Source organism: Trichosurus vulpecula, chromosome 3, assembly GCF_011100635.1.
Source record: "Trichosurus vulpecula isolate mTriVul1 chromosome 3, mTriVul1.pri, whole genome shotgun sequence".
Taxonomy (NCBI): domain Eukaryota; kingdom Metazoa; phylum Chordata; class Mammalia; order Diprotodontia; family Phalangeridae; genus Trichosurus; species Trichosurus vulpecula.
In genome coordinates, this window is record NC_050575.1 from 24,323,864 (window position 1) to 24,343,623 (window position 19,760).

A 19,760-nucleotide genomic window follows, 5' to 3' on the forward strand; every position below is an offset into this window, starting at 1 on the left:
TGCATAGATCTAGTGATACCATTCCTCCTCAAAAGCTTTCAGGACCTTCTTATTCCCTATGAAATAAGATTCAAAATCCCTTTCTTCACTTTCAAGAACCTCTACAATCTTTCTTGCCATATTTTATCCTATTCCCTTTCATTACCTTTATGTTCCAGCAAAACTAATGAGAATATTCTTTTCTCTAAACATACCAACCTCAGTACTTTCCCCCCTCATGGACTTTGCTCATGTGTTACACAAGTCTGACCTGTTCTCATCACTACAAATACAAACCCAGTCTGTATTTGTCTCACCCTTTTCCAGATTGTAAGGGCCATGACATTAGGGACTGTAACTTATTGGAACTTTGTTTACCCTTTAGATTTTAGTACAAAGTTTTATTCACAGTAGGTACGTAAGAAAGGCATGTTGATTGAAATGTTTCTATATCAATTGAAGTATGAATAGTCCCATACCGTAATGAGGATTCCTACTGCACTTTGGGTTAGACTAGATGCCACTTGAAGTCAGTAGCAACTTTGGGATTCTATGATCCAGTGACCTGGAGAAAATCAACATATGTTAACAGAGCTATGCTGTAATTAGAATTTGTCAATGTAAAAAGCCTACAAAGACCCTCTGATGGAAGTGACTAAATGTCTTTTTTCTTTGTTTGTTTATTTCCTGGTGAATTCTCCCTGTCCCTCATTTGATGAGCTATTCCCTTGAAGAGAAGACAGAAATCCTGGCACAAAATGGGGGTAGGAGATGGGCAGCAGGCGTCAAGGAGTCTCTTTAGTTGGTCAGAAAACTCAGTATAACATCCCATCCCAAAAGGATGAAATGAAATCACTCTGTTCGTCTTTACTAAGTGTTTCCTTTGGGGACAATCCAGCCATGGTCTTGCAGCTATGAATCTGAGTTCTGCTATGTGTTCAATAAGTTTCCAATACTACGAGAGGCCCCGAAGGAGGTGAATTTTTCCAATAGGCTTTTTCCCCTACTTTTGCCTTATCACAAATATGGAGAAAATTATGAACAAACTTGTACATCGTCACAGTGTGGGGGTTCTATCTGATAATCAGCTAGGCAGGTTCTTCCTCCCCTCATGGGCTTTCCCTCCCCTTTCAAAGACTGTGGGTAGATAAGCATCTTTTCTCCCTGAAGCACATATAAGAGCTTCACAGCCACCCAAAGACAGTTCAGAGTCTCCAAGGGTAAAGTCTCCAAGTGTAGGGATGCAGGCCAGTGGTGTTCTCCTCCTCTTCTGCACCTCAGCATATTGGCTGCTCACGGAGACTTCCTCTATTAGAAATGTGCAATGTAACAAAATTACTCATCTTCATAAAGAAATTATGAACCTTTCTTTTCCTGAACTAAGTGTAAGTAATTTTCAAATATTCTGAATTTGGTTCATTGCTTGCTTAGAATTCACTGGCTTGTTTTGTTCTTGAAAATTGTCTAAACTAACTTCACTCATTTTTTTTCTCACCCACAGGAGGATGTATCTGTTCCATTGAATTACAGAGATGAGGTAAGTGGTGCTTGTCATCTGCTGCCCTTTCTTTAATTATCTGGGACCCCTGTGATTACAGATTCATGTTTTACATGATAACTCTTATCTTTCTTATAAGGGAGTGTGTGACAGGCAATATAGCATTATGTGTAGAGGGCTAGCCTTTGAATCTGGAAGACCTTGGTTCCTGTCTCTGACACAGACAGCTGTATGACCCTTAGACAAATCATTTAAACTATTACTGTCTCAAGTCACTCTCTAAGACTGGAAATTATAGATCAGTTGCTGATCTGTTGATGCATTTTCCACACTGGGAATTATCTGTGTAGATAAAATCACAGGTGTCACTTGCCCCCCAATCCTGCCCCTCCCCCACAACAATTGTATGGATAACAATTGTACCTTGTAAGAATAGCTGGTCTCTTTCAGTTAACATCTGAATCAAAATAGAAATAGCAGAGACCTTGAAGTGGTCACTTTAGAGACATCATTTAGATATACCCATATATGGACACTGCAGCATAGTATAGGGGGGAAAAGGTATTCAAGGCCATCCCCTTTGAGGAGCAGTCAGGGAAGGTCTCCAATACATTGCATATTAGAGTTCTCTTATGGACTGGGAGCCTGAGGAGCTAAGGGTCAGAACTGAAGTCCATCATATGCAGCACAGGGTTTTGCTGAGAGCCTGGGACAGAGACCCCATTGGACGGTGGTGGAGAGGGGCTGGTCTTCAGTCGTTACCCAGTGCAGGAGCTCACATGTCAGAACACACCTGTATCTACCTTTTAAGAGTCCTCCTTCATTCCCCCTCTCCCTTATCCCCAAGAAGGCCATGGTAAAACCCAGGCTTCTGGTCCCCAAGATTGGAGCCTACAGGTCACTTTCTATTTTTCTATTGCCCAACAGTGTTCTCAGGAAAACCTGGAAATCTTCAAGAAAGCTGCACAAACAATTATCAAAGCAAATGAGGAAGTAGGCATGGCCTTTAATGGCAATTTGGGAGAAATCCAGGTGAGTCTTGAGGGGAGCTGCCCTCTCCACATCTGCTCTGCTAAAGTCAGGGTTCCTTGGCTAGAGGCACCAGATACCTTAAAATACATTAACATTTCTCCTGTCTTTGCTCACTAGAGGGCGCTATTTCCAAAGCTTTTGCCCTGGAAATGACAAATGAGTCACTTCTGTTGCATAGCTTTTCATTTTGTTACCTCTCCATAAAGTGACTCCATAGTGACTATGTTTAGAGGGCTCAGGGAGTGGGAAGAGAGGTTGGGCCAGGTGACTCAGGGTAGAAGAGGTTTTTCTCCCCATCATTTTCATAGCTGCAGGGGGAAAAAAGCATTTCTTTGAGGAATGTGGGTAGGGGTTGGTGGGGAGAATGGACTTCCAGGAAGAAGAAGTGAAATAGATACTGGGATTATCTAAACTGGGGATATCTCAAGCCGTGTCAAATGTTAGAGGTTATGGCAATGCCTGAGGAGAAGCCCACTCTGGCTTTGGAATTATTTTTGGAGTCGAGGACATGGGCCAGGCATCTGTGGTCAGAGATCTTGGCCTGTGATGGAGTAAACCAACATTCCTGACCTTTGTTCTAGGCAGCTCTAACTCATTTCTCCTCCTTTGCAGAAATTTCCTCTGCCTAGATGTACCTCAGAGGTAAGAAATTTCCTTTTTTTTCCCCAGTTCCACAGCCTCCATCCCAATGCCCCACTGGCAGCTTCCTCTGACTTTCCCAAACTCTGATGTCAATTTTGTGATTTTGTCATTAGGACTGTTCCTGCGACGAAGCCATTAGACCTTTCACAGAGTTCAAAGACATGCTAGAATCATTTTTGCGACAGATTCGGCATCACCTCTGTAAAGGCGACAGTTCTTGAAAACAGGCTGCAGACAGATCACCCTTCTCCCACTGGTGAGGACAGCCTTCTCCAGACTTTGGAGTGTTTGCCTTCATCTCAAAGACCATAAAAGCAGAACATGGAAATGACATATGAAAATATGAACTTTTCATCAGTATGTGAAGAAATAATTTTTATCATATTTGATACCAGATGCATCAATATTACTTGTACTAATGACATGTCTGGCTTGAATTTGACATTAGCTAATTTATTTCAGTATATTTATTATATTTATATTGTCTTAGAAAGCTCTAAACATTCTCTAAATGTGACTTATTTTCATTATTATTATTAATTATTATCCTATTTATGATGCTTTCTCTAAACAATAAAAAGATTCTACATGTGTTGTAAATTATCTGTAAGGATCAATTTTAATGAATAGATGGAATTTAAGGGCACTTTGTCAAGTAAATGACTAGAAAAATTGATTGTTCTCTGGCTCATTAGTATTTTAAAATAAATAACATTCAAAAACACATGCTTTATTTTTCAATGTAACAATTTTTACGTAGTAGAAAATAATTTATTTTTATTGTAATTTTTATTGGTGCCTTTTCTTGTCAAAACATATCCATTTTGGAGAATATTCCTCCTCCCTTTCCAACACTTTGAACCTTCTCTTGTAACAAATATTAAGAGAGAGAAATTTCAAAAAAAAAACCCAACAAAACAAGCCAACTCATCAACACACCAATCTTTTCCTTCATTAGAAATATTCATGATATAATACTTGCTCATGGGGTTTTGGACTCTTGAACACTTGTCTTTTTGCTTTTCTTTTGTATTAAAAGTCATTTCCTTTTGTTTTTCCTCCTTAATCTTTGGATCCTACTCTTTCCTGCCCTGGTGTTCATAGTCTTCTCTCCTTCCCACTTTCCTCCTCCTATCTCCCAAAGCAAGCCCCGATTCCTTGCTCTATGTAATCCCCAGAGTCTCTTTTCCCTTGGTTGTGACCTTCTTTTTCCCTTTAGTTTGTTCTGCCTTTTGCTCTTTAGCTGCTTTCCTTTTCCCCAGGTGTTCTCCTCTCCCTCTGCAAAACTTGACAGAATCAATGTCTGTCATCTCTATGGTTGATGGGCCCATGGGGGAGTGGACACAAAGCTGCACAGCCAGGACCCAAACCACAAGTCTAGGAACCTCCTTACACTCATTGCACCCATGAAATTTTTAATCATCCCATGAAATTTTTAATGTTCTGTGACATATCTTTCCTTTTATACTTTATCATCTTTAGTTGATGTGCTATATGTAATACTCTATATTTGATGCATAATCCTTTTTTCTGATATTTTTGGATTCTACAGGGATGCTGAAAGCAATGATTCCACCAGCTTTCCAGTCTCTGGATCTTCTCTGATTTAAAATTGAAACTCTCCTTCCATTTGAAAGGAATGTTTAGGAAGGAAGCAAGGAAGAAAGGAAGGAAGGAGGGAGGGAAGGGAGAAGTGAAGGAAGGAAGAAAGGAAGGAAAGAACGAAGGAAAGAGGGAAGGAGGGAAGGAACTGCTACACATAGTTCTCCCCAGAACTAAAATTATGAATGAGCAATGGAGACAAAGGAATGTTCATTAGGAAGAGGAGAGTGAGGAGAGAGCAATGTCACAAAAGGGGCAGCTAGGTGGCATAGTGCATAGAGCACCAGGCCTGGAGTCAGGAAAACACATCTTTCTGAGTTCATCTAATTTCAGACTCTTACTAGCTGTGCGAAGGTCACTTAACCTTGTTTGACTTGGTTTCTTCATCTGTAAAATGGGTTGGAGAAGAATCTACCTATCAAAACAAATAGGAATCACATGAATACAACTACAAAACACTCTTTACAGAAATAAAGACAAGCCTAAATAATTGGAGAAATCATTATTGCTCATGTTTTGGCTATGCAAATATAACCATAATTTCATATTATATATGAATATGTATGATATTGTATTCATAGGCATGATGTGATATGATATGTATTCATAATATATGTGAATGTGAATATAAATAATTTCCTTATTCAGTTCCATAACCACCAAACTACCAAAAAATTGTTTTATTAGACTAGAAGAAAAAATTTATCTGGAGGAAAAAATTGTTCAAGAATCTCTAGATAAATAATGGGGAAAATGGAACATAGGTGACCTACAGAACCAGAACTCTAACTCTACTATTATACCATAATCATTGAAACTATTTTAATTTAAAATTAGTGGTAGTAATATAAAATAGAAATGTTGATTAATGGAACAGTTTAAGTATACAGGATGCAAAAGCAAGCGAACACAGTAGTATTGGTTTTGATAAATCCAAAGAATCAACTGCTATGTTAAGGCCTCACTATTGGGAAAAAACTGCTGGGAAAACTGGAAAGTAGTTTGACAGAAATCGATTTAGAACAACAGCTCCCATCATACGTCAAAATAAAAATGAAATTTATATGTGATCTGAATCATAATCCAAACTAATACATGATCTAGATTATAAAATGAAAGGAACAGCGAAGGAGATACCTTCCACAAATATGGATAGAGAAAGACATCTTGACCAAATGAGAGTGAAAATTACAGAAAATAAATTGGACCTGAGTCCAGAACAACTTAGAAGGTCAGCATGAAAGATCTGTCCCCCTAGGAGGAGAGTGTAGCACAGTACAATTCAGGCTGCCCCTCAGCAGACCATGGCCTAGGAAACCAGGAGCAGATCTTGGGAGTGACTGAAACAGCAGCAGCCAGGGCTGCTTCTGGCCCTCCCAGTCTACAGACAGTAAGGGACAGAACAACTGATCAGAAAGAGATTACAGGGATCCTTTTGCTGGCATGGGGCAGTACACTGAAGCTTTTCCCATACTCAGATATGGGTCACAGTCTTGTATGGCAGTCCCAGGGCAAGAAGGAACACCAACACACCAGAGTTTGTAGCCAAAGTGGAGCAGGGACCCTCATCAGAGTTACAGGCAGAGAAGAGTACTTGTGGTCACTCACAGAAGAAAGCACAGGCCAGGAAAATAGTAAACACACCTCTCCTTAGATCATATCACCCTGGAAGAATTGAAAACTTACAGAAGTTTCTAGAAGTATCTCTGAAAACAGCTGCACAAAACCCATGAAATTTGGGACAGTGTGCCCTCCACTCTGGAAGCAGAGCCCCACTTTAGCAAAGAGTTTAAAGTTAAGAAAAAGGCTGAAAAAATGAAGAAACAACAGAAAAATTCTGGCTATAGAAAGTTACTATGGTAACAAGGAATACTGAAACACACACAGAAGACAACAAAGTCGAAGTTCATAAATACAACACCTCAAAGTAAAAGATAAATTGGTCTTAGGCCATGGAAGAGCTCAAAAAGGATTTTGAAAATCAATTAAGAGAGGTAGAGTAATAATTGGGAAGAGAAATGAGAGTGATGCAAGAAAATCATGAAAAAGAGTCAACAGCTTGAAAAGGAGACACACAAAAAAAGAAAATAATGCCTTAAAAAATAGAAAACACCAAATGGTAAGAGAAGTACACAAATTTTATGAGGAGATGAATGCCTTGAAAATCAGAATTGGCCAAATGGAAAAAGATATACAAAAATTCATTGAAAAGAACTCCTTTAAAAGCAGAATGGGCCAAATGGAAAAGGCAGTTCAAAAGCTCACTGAATAAATAATTCCTTAAAAACTAGAATTGGACAAATGGAAACTAATGATTCTATGAGACATCAAGAAACAATAAATTGAAACAAAAGAATGAAAAAGTGACCTAAAAATAGATCCAGGACAGATCATTTAAAAATTATTGGACTTTCTGAAAGCCATGATCAAAAAAGAGCCTAGACATCATCTTTAAAAAAATTATCAAGTAAAAATGTCTTGGTATTCTAGAACCAGAGGGTAAAATAGATAATGAAAGAATCTACCACTCACCTACCCAAACGAAAATTCCCAGAAATATTATAGCCAAAAACCTCCAGTTCCAAGGTCACAGAGAAAATATTGCAAGTGTCCAAAAGGAAACAATTCAGATATCATGGAGCCATGGTCAAGATAACCTTGGGTAGGGGTGTTCCTCTGAATAGGTGTTGCCTCTGTGTGTCTGTGTCTCTGTCTTTGTCACTGCATTAACTGTGTAGTAGGAATTGTTAAATAATGTGGCTGAGGGGTAAACAGATTATATCCCCTGTCTTTCAATAAAAACGTTGTTCTGTTGGGTGTGTGTCTTATTGCCAGCACAAATCTGAATCAGAACCTAACCTAGCTTAATCGAACACAGAGATGGAATATCCATCCTCTGGATGAGGAACAAATGACTTAAAGATGTGATCTATCAAATGCATTCATACTTATAACTAAATTACAAATAGCCACTTCATTTTCAGTGTTACTCTTCTTTAGATGTTAATACATTCATTTTTAATTAGCATTATACAATTTATTTTTTTTCAAACTGTATTGATGATGCCTTTTTTTTGACAAAGTTGTTTCCTGAGCTACACCTCCTCCAAGTTAACTCTTCTTTGTACCATAGTGGAGAAAAACAAACAAACAAAATAAATGATGATGGCATCTTGGCAGTACACATAATATTTTGCATCCAATGGCCCCTACTTTTCTCATTAGAAGAAAGAAGTATATTTTATAATCTGATCTCCAGAGTTAAGTTTGATCATTACAATTAGTCAGTTTGGTTGCTTTTTAGTGTTGTTTCCATTTATATTGTTGTAATCTTTATATTATTCTCCCGGTTCTATTTAATTCACCCTCTATCAGTTCATACAGATCTTTCTATGCTTCTCTTAATTTCTCATACTTGTCATTTCTTACAGAACAAAACTATTTCATTAATTCATAAAGTGCAATTTGTTCATGCGTTCTCTAGTTGAAGAGTACGCACTTTATATGTGTATGTGATTGTATGTATATTATATATATATATATATATATATATATACACAAATTATAATTACATAATCGATAAGGACTTTCTTTCTGTTTTTGACCTTGTCGTATGTGCCCAATATTCTGAGCTTGGCCTGACCCAAGCAAGTCCCTTGGTTGTTTTTACTCAATACTGAATCAAAAAGAGATACTCATAAGTCATTCTCAGTTAACAAAAGGAGATTTACTTAATCATAGCAGCAGGTCATTCGACAAGGATAGGTACTAAGAGCACTTTGATTCAGCTGAGCAAGGCTCCCTTGCCTGAGCTTCCCGTTGTGCATTGGCAAATAGCACATGATGCCAAGAGACTCAGCTATTAGTCCTTTTAGTTGACTAGGTCTGGAGGATGATCTCAAATATCTTTTAAAGAAAAACTAGCCTAATATGGCTGGGAGGAGGGGGTGGGGAGGGGATCAGATATCACTCCCACCATACTCTGCCCCTTGGTGTTAAGATATGTAAGGTCTTTCACCACCTTATATGACTTTGGGACTGTTCCTGGTCCATTTTCATCTCCATTATTCAAGAAGTTTCATACAGGCAGCACTGAAAGAAGAAAGAAAATATAAAATATGAACATAGCAAAAACAAAACAAAACAATTTAACAGCTCACTGAAGGAGTGATTGAATAAGAGAGGACAAAGACAAGAAATCCCATGCTTCGTTCCACTCTGCTTTTGCAAATATTGAGGCCCAGGTCTAAGTGATCAGGTCCATATGGTTGCTGATGTCAAGTTTTTTTTTTTTTACAATTCACAAGGAGCCTCTCAATGGCAAAAGGTAAAATTAAGGAGGAACACCACTGGAAATACTAGGGCTATTGCAAAAATGACACAACTTCCTGTATAACCAGCATTCCCCATAAGTCAGGGATAACTAATGAGTAACACCATCCACTTAGTGTCCCCTGGGAGTCCCAAGATGGGGAGGATACAAAATTTTTATCGCATGAGAGGTCTCTGAGAAATTGCCACAATTTTTGTAGAAAATAGGCAGACCTTTCACCTCCATCCATCTTGTTGCCAGAAAACAAACCACCTTCTAATAATGTCACCACTTGGTCCTTTAAGCCCTTCCTGGGGAAGAATTGTGTAATGATCACTGAGTGTTTTATTGGTGGTAATGTGAGAGGGGCAATCAATACAAGATAACAGTAAGCAATGGCCTTCATTGGACCTGTCTTTCGCCACTGTTCATGACAATCAATTGATAAATAGAATGCCTTCTTTGTGGAATTGCCTGAAGGCCAGTATCACTAGATCAAAGATTACCTGGTAGGGAGTAAGGTGAAAGAAGATCAGGAAGCTGAGAGCAGGCTAGGTTATGAAGGGCTTTGAATGCTAAGCAGAGGTTTTTCTATTGATCCTGGAGGCAATAGGAAGCCACTGGAATTTGTTGAGGAAGGGAGTGTAACCAGAATGGCCTTTGTTTTCTTTGAATGACTCAGCTTACCTCATAGAGCCTCACTAGATGCTGTGGCTTGCTCTTCCGGGGCAGGAAGCCCAGCGACCATGCCAGGAATCAGAGAACTTCCTGTGTGATGAGTCATGGGGCTGGCTGACGGGAGGTGTTAACTCCAGAGCCACGCCCTATTGGGTGTTAACCTGGTCTGAGCTAGGGGGAGGGGCCAGCTCAAGAACCAATCGGCTCTGGTCATTCAGGTGGCGCTTGATGATGTCAAAAACTCTATAAGAGCGGAGAAGACAGCTTGAAGATCCTCTTTCCTTTTCCGGTTGGCGTGGGAGCAGTGGGGAACGTGACTCGGGGCCAGCCCTTGCTCTCGGGTTGAGCCCAGATGTTGGTAACTATGAATTGTATTGGGTCTGTCTGTTGATATTTGTAATTTGTTTGTATTTTGGTTTTGAGGTTCGGGGTGCTGGTTTGTTTTCCCCCGAACTAAATTAATGTTTTGAACCTCAGGGTGCTGGCTTTTTCCCCTGAAGTATGTGAATGAATTTGTATTTGGTATATCTCTTGATGTTTGTCTCTTTGCTGCCCCGAACTAACTGAACGCTAACTGAATGCTGGCGTTTTCTCCTGAACTAAATGAATGTTGTCTGTATGCTAACTGAATGCTGGATTAAAGTAAGCTGGTCAACTCCTTCACCGTGCTTTCCTTGTTTAAGCAAATAAAAAGAACCTGTGCTTTCCTGGCGTCCCGGCAGCCTCCTGGGTGCTGGCTGTGGGAGGGGGGATCTTACGCCCCCACAGAAGCTGCTAGCTGGGTTGTTAGAACAGGGAGTGACCCCTTGTAGTAGTGAGGGGGCCACTTTTCTGCTACCAGGAGCCTCTCTGTTGCCAGGGACTGTCTGCTCACCACTGGGGCTTATATCTCTTTACTGTCTGCTATTATATGAAGTCCTGCATCTGTGTCCATTGCCCTCTAACCACTAGCGCTGGGGCCTGTGCCCTTCTCTCCTTAGGGTATTGTTCCTTTCACACTCAGTAATAGGATGGTATATAGGTCAAAGGTATGGAGAAGTTAATGTCTCTTCCAGCATAGTTCAAATTATTTACAGAAGGCTTAGATCAAATCACTGCTCACAAATAATGTATGTGTATCTTTCTTACTGACATTCTCACACTGACTTTTTCTGTCTTTTATTATCATTATCAATTTGCTACATGTAAGGTAAAACTGTAACAGTCTTTTAATTCTCTTTTTCTTTCTCTTCCCTCTAACTTCTCCTCCTCTCTCTCTCTCAGAAGACACTTTACACGTGGCCCTAGCTCCAGAAGCAGATTAAATATGGAGCATCTTTGTCTTCTCTCAGTCATAATTATCATTTCATTTACCCAAGCAGTCATATAGTTTCTTTGATCCTTCTATTTCCCCACCAGTAGCGTTTAAAAAAAAAAACAAACCTTTAGCTTTTCTCATCAGCTTTAGCTCATTCCAAAAACTGGCAGTTCTGGTGCTTTTCTTATTCAGTGTTCTTCCATTCACCCTATTCCCTGGCCTTGCTTACATTGTATGTGTATGGTTTTATTTTTTGTTTTACATATTCTGTTAAAATCTAAGTTGGTTGTTTCTCTATCTGGGTATCTACATCAATCTCTCTAGATAACTCAAATTTTCCTTCTCCGTGGCAATATTTCTGCTTATGGTTTTCAGATTTTTATTAAGGATTTTTCATCCCTATATTTCCCTGTAGGATTTTATTCCATCCTATCTCCAAACGGTTCTTCAAAAAACTGTTCTTCAAAATCTAGTCTAGTTTTCCTCTTCTTCTATATCATACAATACACAATAAAGTGTTCTTTTCCCCTCATTTTCCCCTAGGAACAATGTCCTCCTTGCTAGTGAGAATCAGATCAAGAATAGAATTTAATAGATATGAGACTTTATTCTGAAGAGGAGGGACTCTCAGAGAAGGAAACAGTGATTTGTTCCCTGAGAGAGGATGATTTCAGTGCACAGGTCATCCAATTAGGGTCATAGGAAAAAGAAGCAAATAGTAGTGTTTGGTGGCTCCTTCCCGAGGGCTACTGAGGCAGCCATTTATCAATATGATAATAATGATAATAAGATCTGTCGTCTTCCCTAGGTACATATCCATGACATGATAGATCCTAACAACACTTATGAAGCCTGTTAGCTAATTCCAACTTCAAATTATTCTCATCACTGCGTATGTCATCACCAGAAAGAATCTAAAATCCAGAATTATTACCAAGAATTGAACAATAAACAGAAGAGCCCTGGTAACACAGGTAGTGATTTAATCACTACTACAAATTAAAGGCAATCAACTGAGAAAAAAAAACAGATTTGGAAGTAGAAAGACATTTAAGAAGGTGGTATTTGGGAAGAAGTTTAGATTTTCTGGACCATAGCTTAAATTCTAGGAATGTCTGTTATCTGACCAAGAATGGAGTTCTCTAAGGGGGAGGAAAATTTTATTTGCCTGGGGCCATCAAAACCTAATAAAAGGTGCTATAAAGGAAGGTATGTGTGTTTGTGGGAAGGAGGACCTGCCTATGCCTATTCATCTAACAAAATGCCTTAAAAATAGCATAAAATATCCATTTGGATCTGAAACCCATATCTTTCCCTTAGACTGAAAGCTAGCTAATTGTTGTATCGGATGTGAAGAAGGAGAGGCAAAAGGAAGAAAAGATAAAAGCATTTATTAAGTGGGTACTGCTTGACAGGCACTGAGCCAAGTGCTTTAGAGATACTATCTCATCTGATCTTAACAACAATTCTATGAGGCAAGTGCTATTATTATCCCCATTGTACAGATCAGAAACTGAGGCAGATGGAAGTTAAGTGATTTTCCCAGGGTCTCACAGCTAGTAAGTGTCTGAGGCTGGATTTGAAGTGACATCTTTCAGTCCCTATAACCAGCATTCAATCCACTGCACCACCCGACTGGGATGACAAGGTAGTGACCACAAAGGTGATATCTGAAATCAACCCCTGCTCCCTCCCTCCCCATGGGGAAGATAATTGAGGCTTTGAGGACTTCTCTACACCTTTTCCCAGAAGGGAGGAGGGAATAGAAATGATGAGACCTGTCCAGAAAACTTTATACTCCATAGTGACAGCCAATAGTATAAGAATTGGAAACCTCATCTTGGGATAATTTCCTTTTTTCCTTTCTCTAACTGGGAGTTGGAATGCTGCGCTGATGTGTCTCCATCTCTCCTCAACTCCTTGGTAACTCCCCTCAATGAAAATAGGAACAAATTATTTAAAGGTTAGTTTCAGGCTTATATCTAGGATTTCGCAAAAGGGAATGTGGAAAGATATTCAACGTGCAATATGAATCAGATGTGGTTATTTTTACTTCTTATTTATATTTTCTTCTATATTTATATTTATTTCTTATGCACAAAAGGAATGCTATGCAGAGAACATTTAAAAGCGTGCATTCAACAAACACAAACAAAACAGCATTCTGTAACAATTCATAACTGTGTTAGTTCTCAATGTGCTTGGAGGTTTATATATAAAACTCATCAGCACTTTGTATGATTGATAGCTTTTTGCCACATACAAGAATATCCAATTTTATTGCACTTCACAGATATTGCTTCTTTTTTTACAAATTAAAGGTTTGTGGCAACCCTGTGATGAGTCAGTCTATTGAAACCATTTTCTTTTTTTCAAATAGCATTTTATTTTTTCCAATTACATGTAGAGAAAATTTTCAACATTCATTTTTGAAAGATTTTGAATTCCAAATTTTTCTCCTTCCCTCTCCTCCCCCTCACCAAGATGGCAACAATCTGATATACATTATATATGTGCAATAATGTAAAACATATTTCTACATTAGTCATTTTGTGAAAGAAGAAACAGAACAAAAGAAAAAAATTTAAAAACCCTTCAAAAAAGTGAAAATAATAGGCATTAAGACTCCATCAATTCTTTCTCTGGATGTGGATGGCATTTTCCATCATGAGTCTTTTGCAGCTGTCTTGGAACCTTGTATTACCGAGAAGACCTAAGTCAATCATAATTGATCATGTCACAGTGTTACTATGACTGTGTACAATATTCTCCTGGTTCTGCTCGCTTTGCTGAGTGTCAGTTCATATAAGTACTGACACCATTTTTCCAACAGCATGTTGTGACTCTGTGTGATATTTTGGTAATCTCACAATATTTTAAAATTTATATCTTTTATGGCGATCTATGATCAGTGATCTTTGATGTTACTATTGTAATTATTTTGGGGTGCCACAAACCACACCCCAATAAGGTGGCAAACTTAATTGACAAAGGTTATTTCTGTTCTGACTACTCTATCAACCACTCTAGTCTCTCTCTTCTGTCTCTCTCTCTGTCTCTGTCTCTCTGTCTCTGTCACTGTCTCTCCCTCTCTCTGTGTCTGTCTCTGTTTCTGTCTCTGTCTCTGTCTGTCTGTCTGTCTCTCTCTGTCTCTGTCTCTCTCTCTCCCCCTTAGGACCTCCATATTTCCTAAGACCACAACAATGTTGAAATTAGGCCAATTTAATGACCCTACAATGGTCCCTAAGTATTCAAGTAAAAGGAAGAGTCAATCAATATGGCAAACTTCATTTTTGGCTTATTTTAAGAAATTACCACAGCCACCCCAGCCTTCAGCAACCACTGCCTTGATCAGTCAGCAGACAACAACATTGAAGCAAGACCATCCATCAGCAAAAGATAATGACTTGCTGAAGGCTCAGATGGTGATCAGTATTTTTAGCAACAAAGTATTTTTAAATTAAGGTACATATGTTGTTTTTTAAGACATAATACTACTGCACACTGAACAGACTACAGTTTAGTGTAAGCATAACTTTCATATATACTAGGAAGCCAAAACATTTTTGTGACTAGCTTTACTGTGAATTTACTTTACTGCAGTGCTCTAGAACCAAACCTGCAATATCTCCAAGTTATGCCTGTACATGAATCAAAACAAGGGAGTCTGAACTATCTCTTCTTAAAAATGTCCCCTGAAGCATCCTTTCTCTGGCTCAGTAGCCAAAGAGGCGATTCTTCTTATTTCGAAACACCTAGTACTTCTGCACTGAGCTACAAGACTTGAAGAAGTTTGTCATCCCTGACGTAATCAAAGGGTGAGTTACTATGTCCCCAGTCACCAGGAAAGGGGGTAGGAAGTAAAACCACACAGAGAGGATTACAATAAAAGGCTAAATGTGATCAATACATAGCAGAGGCCCAAACTAAGTGCTCCATGTTGAAGTCTTCTCAGTGATCCAAATGCAAAATGTCCAGCAAGCCTCTTCTGGTGTGACCTTCTCCCCTTGGCTGAGGAGTTAGATAGAATTACCTGAGGATTAGGAAGAAATGTTATTCACAAGAAAAGAAATTGTCTCTTAGTTCCTTACTACCTGATTGAAACATATATTTTTTTCCTCACTGGTTTCAGTCTTCTTGATGATTTAATTCACACAATTTTTCCTTGATTTGTCCAGGGAATACACACACACACACACACACAGAATATTTTTAAAAAATCCTCTGTGTGTGTGTGTGCTTTCCTTGGGAGAATAACTGTGTTACCATCTATTATTTTGGAGAGTGGATAGAGGGAAAATGACATTCACAGGGGTTGTTGGCTATAGAAGAGGCTCACCAGGAAGACCAGGGACCAGCAGGGTCCTCTGAACTTGAGGCTGAACCCTCTGCTGGTAGAACATCTGTTTAGAACCTTTCTCCTGGTGATAGACTCCTGTTTTCTGAACTGCTTTATGGTTCATTCTTCTCATCATGGCTACAATCAGATAGCAGCCAGAAACTATTTTTCCCTCAAAATTTGAATAATTTGGTGATGATGAATCAAGATAAAAGTTCATTCATTTAACAACCATGTATTAGTGAATGAAAAGAATGTCCTAGACATTTATTTTCCACTTAGGGAGTTGAAGTCCCTGACTGCCTACTATGAAGGAAAATGACTCATTAGATAGGATTTCCTGTAACTACACTTCTCAAGTTTTGGGGGCAACTTTCCTCTCTACATTTTCCTTCCTAGAAGACTCTCAAAACAGAAATGAATCATTCTTGGTTTTCAGGGGATAGGCATGCTGCATTTCTCAAGATCTCAGGGTTTACACATGAGAGCAGTGTAACAGGCTCCCGAATCTCAAAATAATCTTCAAAAGGCACATAGTTAACATTTCTAATCCCCTTTTCCAGGACAGTCTATTGCCTCTACAATAAAGTACAAACTGGCTTGCCTGAAATTTAAGGTCCTATACAATGTTCCCTACCTCCTTTTCAGCCTTATGTTATGTACTATCACTTCACAACCTTCATTTCAGCTAAACTGGTCTACTTCTCATTCTTGACCTTAACATCCCATCTCTTGGTAAGGTGCAGTTGTTTAAGCTGATTTGCAGGACAAGGACATGATCCTTTATTTCTCAGAAATCTTCATTTGAGCCTCAGTTCAGGTGTCACCTCTTTTCTGAATCCTTCATGACTCCACAGTTGTTACTGTTCTCTCTCTGTCTCTCTCTCTCTGTCTCTGTCTCTTTCTCTGTCTCTCTCTCTCTCTCTCTCTCTCTCTGTCTCTCTCTCTGTCTCTCTCTCTGTCTCTCTCTCTCTCTCTCTCTCTCTCTCTCTCTCTCTCTCTCTCTCTCTCTCTCTCTCTCTGTCTCTCTCTCTGTCTCTCTCTCTCTCTCTCTCTCTCTCTCTCTCTCTCTCTCTCTCTCTCTCTCTCTCTCTCTCGTACCAGGTAATATTGACACAGTTCTGGTTAACCACTGAACATCAATTAGCTTTTACAAATGATACTTACTTCAAAGATTTAACGGGGGGTGGGTGGGGTGGGGTGTAGCCGCCGCCGGCTCCGCGGCCTTTTGTGTTGCCAGGAGGAGGGCGGGCGGCGGAGGAAGCGGGCGCTGATTCTCGTTCCCCGGCACGCAGGGCTCGGAGCCCTCGCAGCCCGGGCGTGCCTTCACCCCCTCCCCGCCCCAAGGCCCCCACTCCCCAAGCGCCCAGGAGTCCCGCCCCGCCCGGCCGCTCTGTGCTATATTTGACACGCCCCCCGCCCCACCCCGCCAGGGGCACCCCCAGCAGCTCCCCTCCCCCCCGGAAGCGACTGCTGCTGCTGCCCCCAAACCTGTCCCCACTTGCGGAGCAGGACACCGGAGCCACGGTGGAGAAGGGGTCTGAGAAGGGCTCCGACAGCTCCCCAGAGAAAGGCCGAGGGGCAAGCGCTTCTGGAACCCAGTCACTCAGTGGCAGAAACTTCATCAGAAATAGCGAGACAATGCAGAGCTGATACGGTACGTCGAGTCCCACCTACAAAGAGCGAAATGAGGACTTCCGAAAGCTCTTGGGCAAACTTCCTGAGGCTGGGCGGCTCATTGCAGAGGGATAGCCTTCTTCAAGGCCGCCTCTACCTCTCTGAAAATTGGATCTGATGCTACACCAATATCTTCCATTGACAAACCACGATTTCAATCCAGCTGAAGGGAGTGACACGTCTGAAGGAGAAAACTGCCAAACTGATTCCCAAGGCCATCCAGATCTGCACCGAGAGCGGGAAACATTTCTTCACGTCCTTTGGGGCCCAAGACCGCTGCTTCCTGCTCATCTTCCGCCTTTGGCAGAATGCCCTGCTGGACAACACTCTGGCCGCTCGGGAGCTGTGGCACCTGGTACATCAGTGCTATGGGGCAGAACTCGGCCTCACCGGTGAGGATGACGATTACGTCTGCCCTTTGCAGCAGCTCCACGGTTTGGGGTCTCCAGACCTCAGCCGAGAACCCAGCCCTACAGCTTCCCGGAGGATCCAGCTCACTCCCCGCTACTCCCAGGCCAGCAGTGATGGGGACAGTGTGGGTGAGGAGGATAAAGAAAGGCAGATCGACAGTCAACCAGATGCCTCCTCCAGTCAAACACTAATCCCAGTGACCGAGCCCCCTCCAGCCGAGAGGCCCCCTGATGGTCCAGCCCCGCTGCCCGCCTTGGATATGCTGCCCAGTGAAGAGATGTTGACAGAAACAAGTAACTCCTCCTCCTCCTTCCTACCGGACCTCTCTGGCCGCCTCTTCATCAACTGCGTGTTCCCCATGGGGGCTGACCGCCTGCAGCAGATGCTGTTCTCTGATTCCCCCTTCCTGCAGGGCTTCCTCCAGCAGCGAAAGTTCACTGAGCAAATGTCACCAGAACCGAGTTGTGTCTTACACCATCCCCGTCAGCAACCCTCTGGGCCCCAAGAGTGCAGCGGTGGTGGAGACTCAGACCCTGTTCCGACGGAGTCCTCAGGCTGTGTGGTGGATTCCAAGGTCCTCACTCTGGGCATTCCATACCAAGACTGTTTCTACACTGCTCATCGGTACTGCATGCTGAGCCTGGCCAGAAACAAGACCCGCCTCCGTGTGTCCTCAGAGATCCGTTCTGGGAAGCAGCCCTGGAGTTTGGTGAAGTCCCTCATCGAGAACTCCTGGAGCAATATCGAAGGTTACTTTCACCACTTGGAGAGAGAACTCTCCAAAGCAGAGAAAGTGTCCCTGGAAGAGGGCGGGAAGGAGGCCCGGGGACTGGAGGAACCACGGGGAGACCCCGGCCCATGCTGATCCGGACACTTGTACTCGGGGAGGCCTGCACCCTTCAGGCTCAATCTCTTCTCGACTCTCAGAACCCTCCCTAGACCAGAGCCCTGGATCAGGCATTCCTGGTATTCTCCTTATTATCAGCATTGTCCTTGTCATCCTGGTTGCTCTTCTACCAGCTCTGGTTCCTGGAGCGGACGGCCCACACCTTTGAGGCCTGGCACAGCCTGGCTCTGGGCAAAGACCCCAAATCTCTCCATAGGAAGTTTCCTCGAACGGCAGCTGAGTGGGCAGAAATCTTGGCCCTCCGCAAGCAGTTCCACAGTGTGGAGGTGCACAAATGGCGGCAGATTCTCCGGACCTCGGTGGAGCTGTTCTCCCTGGAAAAACTCCATCAGGGCATCGAGATGTCGGAACCCCCCTTTCACCCTGAGCCCCTTGCAGAGAATACGTTCTCCTGAGAACCGCCCCCCTCCACCTGCCCCCCAAGGAATGGACAGATGGACAGCCTCAGTTGACACTCCTGGACCAATGCTGCACCCTTTGGATGCCTGCTTCCCCCCACCGCCTCCTAAGCACCTTGCTGTGTCCCCTTTTCTTCACTCCACTCCTATAATCACTTTATCTCTGATACCCACAAAAAACTCTCTTCCCTACGCAGAACAGTCTTCAACCCTCACCCATCCCCTGTACCCTCCATGTCGGGGAGAAAGGTGGGATGCTTCAGCTGCAGATCTGTGACGCACTTTAGTACCTGGGGAGGGTACACTGCGGGTGGTAGCAAAGGGCAGAGAACAATGTTCTTGCCCCCTCAAGCCGCCAATAACCCTCTGTCTCCCCCTCTCCCAGATGATACTTGAGATGATCCTGGAGCTGGTTGCAAGGGCCTTCTCTACAGTTCCTTCCATCCTTTTTTCCCTTTGGGTACTTTATTTTGAAAGGGTCAAGCTGCCCTTGGGATGGGGACCAAACCTGGGATGGGGACCAAACCTAGGGTGGGGAGTCCTATGGACAGGGGAAGGCTGACTGTCTAGTGTTCCCCCCAGAGATGGGGTCTAATGTATTATATTTCTTTGGGGAAAATGGAGATCCAATAAAGGGTCAGAAATGTAAAAAAAATATTTAACGGGAACAAATATAGATACATTTCTAAAAATATTTTCCCCAGTGCCCTGGGGGTATATTGTCCCCTACACCGTCTTAGTCTTTGGGAGGAAGAGGTTCAAGTTATTTCATCTCATACATAGCACTGGTCCCACTAAGTTCCCATCCAGAAGTGGTTCAACTGTCAAATGAACCTCCATCTCAGCTTCTTCTGGCCTGGGTCCAGAAGGTCATTCCTGCAAATCACTTCTTGCTTCTCAAGGTATCAGCGCTAGCTGGACCACAAAACTTATCCTGGTCTCTGACTCCAGAGTTCTGTGGCTTACTCTCCTGAATAATATCTTTCAC

At 41.8% G+C, this 19,760-nt stretch overlaps 1 pseudogene; it reads left to right on the forward strand.

The window, feature by feature from the left end:
- Positions 1-1,220: 1,220 nt before the first annotated feature.
- On the forward strand, positions 1,221-18,769 carry LOC118841973 (annotated as a pseudogene).
- Positions 18,770-19,760: the final 991 nt, after the last annotated feature.